The 13,534-nt window shown below is 44.4% G+C and overlaps 1 long non-coding RNA gene across 2 annotated transcripts in view; it reads left to right on the top strand.

Annotated features, from left to right (window-relative positions):
* Nucleotides 1-1,273: 1,273 nt before the first annotated feature.
* Nucleotides 1,274-13,534, top strand: part of LOC122556875 — a 115,455-nt gene continuing 103,194 nt past the window's right edge. For both annotated transcript variants that reach the window (XR_006313679.1, XR_006313680.1), the window contains exon 1: nucleotides 1,274-1,547. This is a non-coding gene — a long non-coding RNA (uncharacterized LOC122556875). The remainder of the gene's footprint in view (nucleotides 1,548-13,534) is intronic.

Below are 13,534 nucleotides of genomic sequence, written 5' to 3'. Positions count from 1 at the left end.
GGTTCTGTATGGTCTGGGAGATGATGGTTTGGTGATGGGGGTGGGGTCATGGTTTTGGTGTTGGGGTGCTCCTGGGTTTGTGTCTGTTTGTTACGTTTCTTTCTGGCACTCAGTAGGCCATGTGTGCGTTGGATGGACAGGAAGATCAATTACAATGATCCTTCAGATTTCCTCTGCCTCAATCACTGGCAGAACAGTAGATTCAGGAGTGATCATCTGAGGATCATGCGTTGTTGTCCTGGGAGAAACACAAAGAGACCAGGTGTGATTCAGTTCTTTAGCAAGTAGGGCTACATCGTCCTGTAGAAAACTGACCTTAGACAGTGCTTGAGCATGTACGTACGAGCTGAAAAATTTCAAGTGTTATGAAATGTCAGAAAACATTTGCCCCTGAAGGGGAGCTTGTCATGACATAATCCTGTTGAAGTCAACAGTGTGTTGCTGGAAAGGCATAGCAAGTCAAGCAGCATCCGAGGAGCAGGAAAATTGACATTTCATCAAGAAAGGGCCTGATGAAGAGCTTTTGCCTGGAGTTTTGATTTTCCTGCTCCTCAGATACTGCCTGACTTGCTGTGCTTTTCAAGCACCACATTCTTGACTCTAATCTCCGGCTTCTGCAATTCTCACTTTTGCCTATAATCCTGTTGAACCCTGTTACCTTGACCTTGCTATTCCAGAATCTTCACATGTTCTGTGCTAATGTTGCAGGTACGACCTTTAAGATATGACTAACTGCCTCATAATTAGAAAATAGCATTGATTTTCATGTAAGGGATATTTTTATTCCTCACCTTTGGTAGTTAGTTATGTGCAAACTCGTGAGATCAGTGTTAAGTTTTGATGTATTTACTGAGTAAATTTCCTGATTACAGCTTCCATGAGCAGCCAGCCTAAAGCCTGTGACTTTTACACTCTGTCATAATGAGCTGCAACAGCAGAAAGCTAAGAATTGTCCAATTCAGCAAAACTGCAAACTGGAACGATAGTCTGCTGGGATTTGAAGGGTGAAAAATATTAGACGCAATCTCAACTTTTCATAGGCTAGAGGTGTGGGTCAAATTTAGCTCCAATTATTTATAGATTCTCAGAGTCACACAGCATGGCAACACACCCTTTGGTCCAACTTGTCCTGCCAACCAGACAACCAGATTGGACCCCCTCCCATTTGTCAGCGTTTGGCCCCTATCCCTCTAAACACTTTCTATTCTTATACCCATCCAGATTTAAATGTTGCAATCATATCAGCCTCCACCACTTCTTCTGGCAGCTCGTTCCATACACGGACCACCCTCTGCATGCCCATCAAGTCCTTTTTCAATCTTAACCAGAGACAAGAACAGAAATTACTGGACTAAAATGGGAATAGAAATTGGTTTAAAATCCAAAGGTTGTTGAAAGATCACTGCACCTGGCTTGCAGGGAACCCAAAATCCTGCTGTCACGGCATGAGGCCATCGAAATTTCCAGCCATTTCCCATGACATTTCAGTCAACGTGAAAATGAAGCCAATGTCTTGAGCTTCCGTCGTGAGAAACTCAAGTGAAATGGTAAATGCTTTGACTTTGAAGGCATAAGTGCATATTACCTCTTGTGTAATCACTTTTTGTGTGTCTGTTTGTCTGGGTGAATATGTAAGTGCGTGTTTGTGTGTGCATACATTTATGCATTTCAACATAGTTGTCATACTTTGAAAATCTGCAGTGATGATTTGCTTTGGTTCTTCAAATTTCTTGGTAAAAGCTTACCCCAATTTGAAGCTTGCTGGTGAATTTTAAATAGAGTCCTGTTTATGCTGTTTTTCTCTCTCTCTGTCTACGCAGACTGATTGACCTCAAAATTTATGCTCATAAATTTTCCTTGTCACAGCCTGGTTTTTGACAGGTGACTGTCACAGCTGTTTCTTCATCTTGGTTGTGATCTCAGTATGTTGCAGTGCTGAAAGATAAGCATTTGTTTTGCTTTAACTTAAAAAAAAGAGAAAATCTGCCTTTTGGATATTCTCTAATCAACGTGATTAAGCGACTTTTGGCTAGGCACATGGAAGTTAGTATAAATGAAGGGTATGTAGGTTAGTCTGATCTTAGAGTACGATAAAAGGCTGGCACAACATTGAGGGCCGAAGGGCCTGTACTGTGCTGTACTGGTCTACGTTCTATGTTCTGTTCAGAGATGTTATTACACACCAACACAGTAGGTGAGAATTGAACCTAAGCCATGTAGCCTGAGGTAGGGGCAATATAATTTTATCTTTGAAACATATCTACTTGCAGTCAGTCAAGAGGTGGATCAAGAGTAATCCACCCTACCATCTCTGACCCAGTGAATGCAATGGCTTCATGGTATTCTCGCTAGACTATTAATCTGGAGAAGATAAACAGAAACTGGAAGAACACAGCAAGCTAGGCAAGATCAGGAGGTGGAGAAGTCAATGTTTTATGTTTTCAGTTTTTTTGTTTCAATTAATCTAGCGATGCAGATCCAAGTTTGAGTCCTGCCATGGCAGATGTTGGAATTTGAATCCAATGAAAAAGCATTTTGTATCAATGGTCTAGTGATGGCCATGAAACCAATACCAATTGTCGGGAGAAACCCTTCAGTCTCAGTAATGTCCTTTAGGGAAGGAAATCTGCCATCTCTACCCGGTCTGGCCTACATGTGGCTGCAGATCCACAGCAATGTGGTTGACTCTTAACTGCCCTCTAGGCAATTAGGGATAGCCAATAAATGTTGGCTGAGCCAGAGATACCCACATCCGATGAATGATTATGTTAAAACAAACCTCAGTAACAGTACTTACTGGGTCTGTTTGTGTGCTACGCAATGAGTTTCTGAATTGTTACATCTCCTGTGTTGAAGCCAGATGTGATAGGGCTCAACCACAGCAGCTCAAACCAGCCCTACTGGGACAGCGATAGCAATCCCTGCTGTTTGTTTCTGAGAGGGGCAAGTGGGTTTGGGACTATCTGAAGTTGCACATTGGGGTGAGAAACTGATATGTGTTGATTAGCTGTCTGATTTACACCCAGTCTGAGCTCTACTTACATCAACTGATGGAAGTGTCATTACCTGCCCTCACTTGCTTTACCCCCTCTGCAAACTTTACTCTTTTGGCGTCCACTACCTGTTGCCATCTGTTGGGGGCAGCATTGTTCTCAGTCACCGTCCCTTGGTAGCTGAAGAGCCTGTTCCTCCTCACTGCCAGGCCTCCAAAAGCAATGATGAGAAACCAGAGATCATTCACAACAAGGGTTTGAAAGGTAGGGAATGCAGGGTTGAGACTGAAAATAAGTTTTAAACATTTACAAATTACATTAAAGAGAATAGACTCAGTATAAATGATGGTTTTAATTATGCGGGAATGTTGGTATAATTAATCCTTGAATTTTGGCTTACAGGAATGAATGTACAGTTAATACGTTTAATCAATTAAGAGTGAAATGTTGCTGACTCCCTTGCTTTTTTAATTCCTTGTGATAATATTTCAAATGAATGGGACAAAAGAAGAGGTTTTGGCCAGGAGCGGTGATCAGTAAAGGAGGGGAGGCCATGGTCTAGTGGCATTATCAATAGACTGTTAATCCAGAAACGCAGGTAATGTTCTAGTGGTCTGGGTTCTAAAGCCACCATGGTAGATGGTTGAATTTGAATGGAAATAATGGTCTAATAATGACCGTGACACCACTGTCAGTCATCAGGGAAACCCATTTGGTTCACTAATGCCCTTTAGGGAAAGATATCTGCTATCCTTAACTGGTCTGGCCTATGTGTGACTCCAGACCAAGAGCAATGTGGTTGGCTCTTAGCGACCCTCTGTGCATTGAGTGCTAGCCTAGCCAGTGGCCACCCACAACATAGCAGTGAAGATAGAAGATTGGAGCCAGGCTGAAAAAGAATGGAAGAGGCAAAAAGACAGATACTTTTTTTCTCGCTCTCTCCACATGCAAACCTGGGAGATGCACCTCTTCCTCCTCGTTGTCCTGGGTCCTAAACACGCCTTCAGGTTAATATAACAAGTTACTTGGACTACTTCCAATTTAGTATTCTTCATTCGCAGCTCACAATTTGCCCTATGCTATATTGAAGCACAAATGTAGGTTGGGTCATTGAACCTGTGTAACCAGAGGAAATGGAATGCTACTATCAAATGCCAGCAAGACTAATACAAGAAATGGTGTTAGATATTCAAGATCTTGGGTCTCGATATCAGTTTCTCTATGCATGGAAACTTTCCTTGCCATGTTTTATACAATGCTTTGTAATGTCCACTCCATCTTTCAGCTCTGCCTGCATTACTGTTTACTTTTCTCCAAGTCCATATCTAGGTTCAACCAATAAAACTGGGCATCAATCAGTTAACAGGCACAGATAAACAAACACAGAACAACTGACATTGGACATTTGCCCACAAGACTGACAAAAAACAAAATCTGTCCCGGAGTGAGGTGAAGCACTTTGGTCAGAATAACTTTGAAAGTTAATACAAAAGAGGGCTTCCACTTTTAAAGAGGAGCAGGAGGACCTGGGCGTATATGTGCACAGATCATTGAAGGAGGCAGGATAGATGCAGAGAACAGTAAGTAAAGCATACAATGGTCTTGGCTTTGTTAATGTGGTCGTAGAATACAAGAGCCAGGAGGTGATGTTGAACTTGTACATGATACTTATTCGACCTCAGCTGGAGTATTGTGTACAGTGTGGGCGCCACATTATCAGAAAGATGTGATTGTATCGGAGAGAGTGCAGAAGTGATTTACAAGAATGGTTCCGGAATGAGAAACTTCAGTGATGAGGATAGATTGCAAAAGTTGGGGCTGTTCTCCCTGGAAAGGGGAAGGCTGACAGATCTGATAGAGGTTTCAAAGCTCTGCAGTGGGCTGAATCACGGAAATCAGCTAAAGCTGTTTCCATTCATAAAAGGAACAAGAACAGGAGGACATAGATTTAAAGTGATGTGCAAAAGAAGCAAGGGTGACATGAGCAAAACATTTTCACACAGTGGATATTTAGGGTTTGCAAAGTATTGCCTGGAAATATCTAGGATGGAGGTTCAACTGAGGAATTCAAGAGGGGCATTGCATGATAATTTGGATAGAAATATCATGCAGGGATTTGTGAAAAAAAAGTAGGGCATTGGCACTAGATAATAGAACCAGTATAAGAATGATGGGCCAAATAAATCTCCTTTTACAGAGAAAACAGAGTTAACATTTTACTTACAGAGATCCTTCCTCAGAACACAGCAACACAACAATAACAGAAGTGGTTTTTGAAAGCAAGATTTGTAAAGGGAGATCAGGGTAGTGAAAGTAGGAAAGGATTGTGTTTTACAGTTGAAGCCAAAATACATTGATCAATAAAGTTAAATCAAAGCTGATATATTTATGGACCAAAATATACAGATTAACCGAAATTGAAAGCCATTCAATTTTTTATGTCTATCTAGATTTTTGACTGGAGGATAATGTTGAGAATGTGATGCTGGAAAGTCACAGCTGGTCAGGCAGCATTCAAGGAGCACGAGAATCGACGTTTTGGGCATAAGCCCTTCCTCAGAAATGTTGAAGGGCTTATGCCCAAAATGTCAATTCTCCTGCTCCTCGGATGCTGCCTGACCTGCTGTGCTTTTCCAGCACAACACACTCTTGACTCTGAGCTCCAGCATCTGCAGTCCTCACCTTCTCCTGGAAGATAATGTTGTCACATTTTCTTGACCTTTCTTGGAATCCTCTTCCACTTGGCCTTTACACATACTGATGCCTTTTCACATATTCCTTGTACATCGTTTGTCTTCAGATAATCAGCCAACACCCCTTTAAATCCCACAATGGAATCTGCCTCTACCCCAGTACCTTCCAGACCCTCATGACTTGCTGTGTGAAAGATTTTTTGCTTGGTCTACGAAATGATACTTTAGTCTCTGCCTTGATAAATATCTGTGGCAAAGCATCAATAGTTGTCTGAGCAAAAATGTCCTTTTTTCTATATCCCTAGCTACTAAACTGCTTTGAGAATAACTAGAATCCAGCAGTCAGTGATGACACCTTATTAGTGATTGTCTGTTTATCAGGAGTTCCATACACATTTATCAAACCTTCTTCCACCACTGATTAGAACTGAAATTACTCAACTGTGATGAGATAAAGAAAAAAATATTTGTTGTTTATCACAGTCAGCAGGATGTAAACAGAACAGATTCTCAACAATTGAAACCACATTGGTGCTGCTTAACTTGAAAAGAAAATAGCTTGTGAGAAATGTCAGTGGAGGCTTGCAAGGATGGTTGCAGTCGAAGGTGATCAGATATCACAGGGAATAAATTCAAATAGGCTTTAGGGGAACTGGGCTGACAACAAATGCTGGAGATCGCAGTGGGTCAGGCAGCATCCATGGAGAGAGAGCAAGTTAACGTTTCAAGTCTAGATCACCCTTCATCAGAACTGAAGTGAAATGTTCAGGGACAGCATCTTTCCACATTTCACTTCAGCTCTGATGAAGGGTGATCTAGATTCGAAACGTTAGCTTGCTCACTCTCCATGGATGTTGCCTGACCCGCTGTGATCTCCAGCATTTGTTGTTTTCAGTAGAGATTCCAGCATTTGCTCCTATAGAACATAGAACATAGAACATTACAGCTCAGTACAGGCCCTTCAGCCCTCGATGTTGCGCCAACCTGTCAAATTAATCTGATGCCCATCTACCCTACATCGTTCCATTATTATCCATATGTATGTCCAATGCCCATTTCAATGCCCTTAACGTCGGCGAATCTATTACTGTTGTAGGCAGGCCGTTCCACGTCCCTACTACTCTCTGAGTAAAGAAACTATCCCTAATATCTGTCCTAAATCTATCACCCCTCAATTTAAAGCTATGCTCCTCATGTTAGCCTTCACCATCTGAGGAAAAGGCTTTCCCTGTCCACCCTATCTAATCCTCTGATTATCTTATACGACTCGATTAAGTCACCTCTTAACCTTCTTCTCTCCAACGGAAACAGCCTCAGTTCCCTCAGCCTTTCCTCATAAGACCTTCCCTCTTTTCCAGGCAACATCCCAGTAAATCTCCTTCGAACCCTTTCCAAAGCTTCCACATTCTTCCTGTAATGCAGTGGCCAGAAATGTATGCAATACGCAAGGTGCGGCTGAAACATGACCTCGTGGCTCTGAAACTCAATCCCTCTACTAATAAATGCCAACACACCATATGCCTTATCAATCTGGGTGGCAACTTTCAGGGATTTATGCCTCTGGACACCGAGATCTCTCTGTTCATCTACACTGCCAAGAATTTTACCATTAGCCCAATACTCTGCATTCCTGTTACTTCTTCTGAAGTGAACTACCTCACACTTTTCCTCATTAAACTCCATTTGCCACTTCTCAGCCCAGCTCTGCAACTTATCCATGTCCCTCTGTAACCCACAGCAACCTTTGGCACTATCCACAACTCTGCCTACCTTAGTGTCATCTGCAAATTTACGAACCCATCCTTCTGCATCCACATCCAGATCATTTATAAAAATGACAAACAACATTGGTCCCAAAACAGATCCTTGCAGCACATCACTGATAACTGAGCTCCAGGATGAACATTTCCCATCAACCACCACCCTCTGTCTTCTTTCAGCTAGCCAATTTCTGATCCAAATCCAAACTGCTAAATCACCTTCAATCCCGAAACTCTGTATTTTGTGCAAAGCCTACCATGTGAAATTTTAACAAACACCTTACTGAAATCCATATACACAACATCAACCGCTTTACCTTCATCCACCTGTTTTGTCACCTTCTCAAATAACTCAATAAGGTTAGTTAGGTATGACCTACCCTTCACAAAACTGTGTTGACTATGTCTAATCAAATTATTCCTTTCCAAATGGTTATAAATCCTATCTCTTATAACCTTTTCTACCACCTTACCCACAACCGAAGGAAGGCCCATGAACCTTTAATTACCAGGGTTTGCCCGACTCCCCTTCTTAAACAAAGGGAACAACATTTGCTCTCCTCCAGTCTTCTGGCACTACTCCTGTCGACAATGATGACAAAAAGATCAAAGCCAAAGGCTCTGCAATCTCCTCTCTGGCTTCCCAGAGAATCCGACGATAAATCCCATGCTGCCCAGGGTCTTATCTATTTTCAGGTCTTCCAAAATCGCTAAAACCTCCTCTTTGTCAACCACAATCCCATTTAATCTTGTAACCTATATCTCCGTATTCTCACTAACATTGCCCTTTTCCAATACGAATACTGATGAAAAGTATTCATTAAGTGCTTCCCTTATGTCCTCAGATTCCACATACAACTTCCCACTACTATCTTTGATTGGCCCTAATCCTACTCCAGTGATTCTTTTATTCTTCATATACCGACAGAAGGCCTTAGGTTTTTCCTTGATCCTATCCGCCAACAGCTTCTCATGTCCCCTCCTGGCTCTTCTTAGCCCTCTCTTTAGATCTTTTCTGGCTAACTTATAACTCTCAAGCCCCCTAACTGAGCCTTCACGCCTCATCCTCACATAAGCCTTCTTCTTCTTCTTGACAAGAGCTTCAACTTCTTTAGTAAACCATGGCTCCCTCTCTCAACAACTACCTCCCTGCCTGATAGGGATATAATTATCAAGGACCTGCAGTAGCTGTTCCTTGAATAAGCTCCACATTTCAAGTGTGCCCATCCCCTGCAGTTTCCTTCCCCATCCTATGCATCCTAAATCTTGCCTAATTGCATCGTAATTGCATTTCCCTGTGGTATATACCTATCCCTGCCCATTGCTATTTAAACATAACCGAATTGTGGTCACTATCGTAAAAGTGCTCACCTACCTTCAAATCTAACACCTGGCCGGATTCATTCCCCAGTACCAAATCCAATATGGCATCACCCCTTGTTGGCCTGTCTACATACTGTGTCAGAAAACCCTCCTGAACACATTGAACAAAAACTGACCCATCGAAACTACTTGAACTATAGTATTCTAGTCAATATTGGGGAAGTTAAAGTCTCCCATAACAACTACTCTGTTATTCTTGTTTCTAACGAGAATCATCTTTGCTATCCTTTCCTCTACATCCCTGGAACAATTCAGAGGCCTATAGAAAACTCCCAACAGGGTGACCACTTCTTTCCTGTTTCTAACCTCAGCCCAAACTACCTCAGTGGATGAGTCCTCAAATGTTCTCTCAGCTGCTGTAATACTACCCTTGATTAACAACGCCACACCCCCACTTCTTTTAGCATCTTCTCTGTTCTTGCTGAAACATCTAAATCCCAGAATCTGCAACAACCATTCCTGTCCCTCTTCTAGCCAAGTCTCTGAAAGGGCCAGAACAGCAAAATCCCAGGTAGCAACCCATGCTGCACAGTCACCCACCTTATTCCAGGTGCTCCTGGCATTGAAGTACACACATTTCAAACCAACATCCTGATTGCTGGTGCCCTCTCACAACCTTGTAACCCTATCCCTGACCTCACCACCCTCAACCTCCTGTACACTGGAACTACAATTCAGGTTCCCATCCCCTACAGCATTAGCTTAAACCCCCCCCGAAGAGCATCAGCAGATTTCCCCTCCAGGATATTGGTACCCCTCTGGTTCAGGTGAAAACTATCCTGTTTATAGAGGTCGCACCTTCCCCAGAAAGAGCTCTAATTATCCAAGAATCCAAAACCTTTCCTCTGGCACCATCTCTGCCACATATTCACTCCACTCTCTCCCTGTTCCTCGCTTTATGGGCACGTGGCTTGGGCAACAAACCAGAGATAACAACTCTGTTTGTTCTAACTCTAAGCTTCCAGCCTAGCTCCCTGAATTTCTGCCTTAGATCCCCACCTTTCTTCCTACCAATGTTGTTGGTTCCTATGTGGACCACACCTTGTAGTTGCTCCCCGTCAAGGATCCCGAAAACACAATCAGAGACATCACGAACCCTGGCATCTGGGAGGCAACAAATCATCTGTGAGTCTCTCTTGTTCCCACAAAATCTCCTATCTGTTCCCCCTAACTATGAAGTCCCCAATGACTAATGGTCTGCTCCTCTTCCCCCTTACCCTCTGAGCAACAAGGACAGACCTGTGCTCCATCGCTTACCCCTGGTAGGTCATCCTCCCCTCCCCCAACAGTATCCAAAATTATATACTTGGTATTGAGGAGAACCACCACAGGAGATCCCTGCACTACCTGCCGGTTCCCTTTCCTACCCCTGACGGTACCCATCTACCTTCTTCATATGGCTGTGGAGTAACTACCTCCCTGTAATTCCTGTCAATAACCCCCTCCGCCTCCCGAATGATCCAAAGTTCATCCAGCTCCAGCTCCAGTTCCCTAACTCAGTTCTCGAGGAGCTGGAGTTGGGTGCACTTCCCACAAATGAAGTCAGCAGCGACACTAGAGATGACCCTTACCTCCTACATACTGCAGGAGGAACATTCAACTGCCCTAACCAACATTCCCACTTTTCTAAATTCCCAAATGGACTGTTGAAGAAAATGAAACAACAAAAGAAAACACTTACCACCTTATCAGCCAACGCACAAATCTTTTCTTGTTGGTTAGAGGAGGAGGATGAGTGGGAGACACGACCTGAGTATTGTTTTGGGTAAAGGAACCACCCAAATATGTAAACTCGTGACTTCTCCAACAGCCTCCTGCTCGACGGTCCCGCACTTCCTGCTGCTGGAAGAACAACTATATTTAGAGGAACTGGAATCGACTCCAGATTGATTCACAATATATATTAATTACATTAATGATTTCAAATTAATATTTCCAAGTTTAGATTACATTACAGCGTGGAAACAGGCCCTTCGGCCCAACAAGTCCACACCGACCCACTGAAGCGCAACCCACCCATTCCCCTACATTTACCCCTTACCTAACACTAGGGGCAATTTAGCATGGCCAATTCACCTGACCTGCACATCTTTGGACTTTGGGAGGAAACCGGAGCACCCGGAGGAAACCCAAGCAGACACGGGGAGGACGTGCAAACTCCACACAGTCAGTCGCCTGAGGTGGGAATTGAACCCGGGTCTCTGGCGCTGTGAGGCAGCAGTGCTAACCACTGTGCCACCATGCCGCCCACCACTGTGCCACCAAGCCGCCCACCACTGTGCCACCATGCCGCCCACCACTGTGCCACCATGCCGCCCAATGACACAATTACAGATGATACAAAGCTGGGTGGGAATGTGGTGAGAGGCGGATGCTGGAATCCAAAGTAGACAAGCAGTAGGCTGGGAGAAAATAGCACACCAGACAGCATCAGGAGGCTGGAAGAACACAGCAAGCCAGCCACCATCAAGAGATGGAGAAGTCAATGTTTCAAGTGGAATCCTTCTTCAGGACTGGGGTTGGGTGTGAAGGGAACTGGAACGTAAGCTGTGAGGAGGACGTACGATGCCTCAATGGGATTTGGACAGGCTGAGTGAATAGGTACATGCCTGACAGATGAAGTATTACGTGGATAAATAGGAGAAAATCCAGTTTGGTTGCAAAACAGGAAGGCAGATTATTAGTGAAGAACGATAGATTGGGATACGACGAGATCTGGGTATCCCAGCCTCAGCGTGGACCCAAACTCCCGGCCTCAATGTGGACTCAAACTCCCAGCCTCAGCGTGGACTCAAACTCCCAGCCTCAGTGTGGACTGAAACTCTGAGCCTCAGTGTGGACTCAAACTCCCAGCTTTAGTGTGGACTCAAACTCCCAGCCTCAGTACGGACTCAAACTCCCGGCCTCAGGGTGGACTCAGACTCCCAGCCTCAGTGCGGACTCAAACTCCTGCCCTCAGTGTGGACTCAAACTCCCGGCCTCAGTGTGGACTCAAACTCCCGGCTTCAGTGTGGACTCAAACTCCCGGCCTCAGCGCGGACTCAAACTCCCAGCCTCAGTGTGGACTCAAACTCCCAGCCTCAGTGTGGACTCAAACTCCCGGCCTCAGGGTGGACTCAAATTCCCGGCCTCAGTGTGGACTCAAACTCCCAGCCTCAGTGTGGACACAAACTCCCGGCCTCAGTATGGACTCAAACTCCCGGCCTCAGGGTGGACTCAAACTCCTGGCCTCAGTGTGGACCCAAACTCCAAGCCTCAGTGTGGACTCAAACTCCAAGCCTCAGTGTGGACTCAAACTCCCAGCCTCAGTGTGCACTCAAACTCCAAGCCTCTGTGTGGACTCAAACTCCAAGCCTCAGTGTGGACTCAAACTTAGAGCCTCAGTGTGGACTCAAACTCCCGGCCTCAGTGTGGACTTAAACTCCCAGCCTCAGGGTGGACTCAAACTCCCAGCCTCAGCGTGGACTCAAACTCCCGGCCTCAGCGTGGATTCGAAGACGTGGCCACAGCATGGATATGAACTCCCATAGGGCCCCTCAAACATCAGCAAGGTGAACTTTGTGTGGAGCCGCAGGAGTCGGGGCAGAAACTAAACGAGTATTTTGCATCAGTATTTACTGTGGAAAAGGATATGGAAGATATAGAAAGTAGCAAAATAGATGGTGACACCTTGCAAAATGTCCATTTTACAGAGGAGGAAGTGCTGGATGTCTTGAAACTCATAAAGATGGATAAATCCCCAGGACCTGATCTGGTGCACCCTAGAACTCTGTGGGAAGCTAGAGAAGTAATTGCTCGGCCTCTTGCTGAGGTATTTGTATCATCGATAGTCACAGGTGAAGTGCTGGAAGACTGGAGGTTGGCTAACATGATGCCACTCTTTAGGAAGAGTGGTAAGGACAAGCCAAGGAACTATAGACCACTGAGCCTGACGTCGGTGGTGGGCAAGTTGTTGGAGGGAATCCTGATGGACAGGATGTACAAGTGTTTGGAAAGGCAAGGACTGATTCGGGATAGTCAACATGACTTTGTGTGTGGGAAATCATGTCTCACAAACTTGATTGAGTTTTTTGAAAAAGTAGCAAAGATGATTGATGACAGCAGAGCAGTAGACGTGATCTATATGGACTTCAGTAAAGCATTAGACAAGGTTCCCCATGGGAGACTGGTTAGCAAGGGTAGGTCTCACGGAATAAAGGGAGAACTAGCCATTTGGATGCAGAACTGGCTCAAAGGTAGAAGACAGGGGGTGGTGATGGAGGGTTGTTTTTCAGACTGGAGGTCTGTGACCTGTGGAGTGCCACAAGGATCGGTGCTGGGTCCACTACTTTTTGTCATTTACATAAATGATTTGGATGTTAGCATAAGAGGTACAGTTCATAAATTTATGGATGACACCAAAATTGGAGGTGTAGTGGACAGCGAAGAAGGTTACCTCAGATTACAACAGGATCTTGACCAAATGGGCCAATGGGCTGAGAAGTGGCAGATGGAGTTTAATTCAGATAAAGATGAGGTGCTGCACTTTGGGAAAGCAAATCTTAGCAGGACTTATACACTTAATGGGAAGGTCCAAGGGAATGTTGCTGAACAAAGAGACCTTGGAGTGCAGGTTCATAGCTCCTTGAAAGTATAAAGGTTTACAAAATTATGAGGGGCATGGATGGGATAAATAGACAAGATCTTTTCCCTGGGGTGGGTGAGT

This window comes from Chiloscyllium plagiosum, chromosome 14, assembly GCF_004010195.1.
Source record: "Chiloscyllium plagiosum isolate BGI_BamShark_2017 chromosome 14, ASM401019v2, whole genome shotgun sequence".
In the NCBI taxonomy this organism is placed as follows: Eukaryota; Metazoa; Chordata; class Chondrichthyes; order Orectolobiformes; family Hemiscylliidae; genus Chiloscyllium; species Chiloscyllium plagiosum.
Note: the sequence above shows the minus strand (reverse complement) of the source record. Positions and strands in the feature narration are given on the sequence as shown.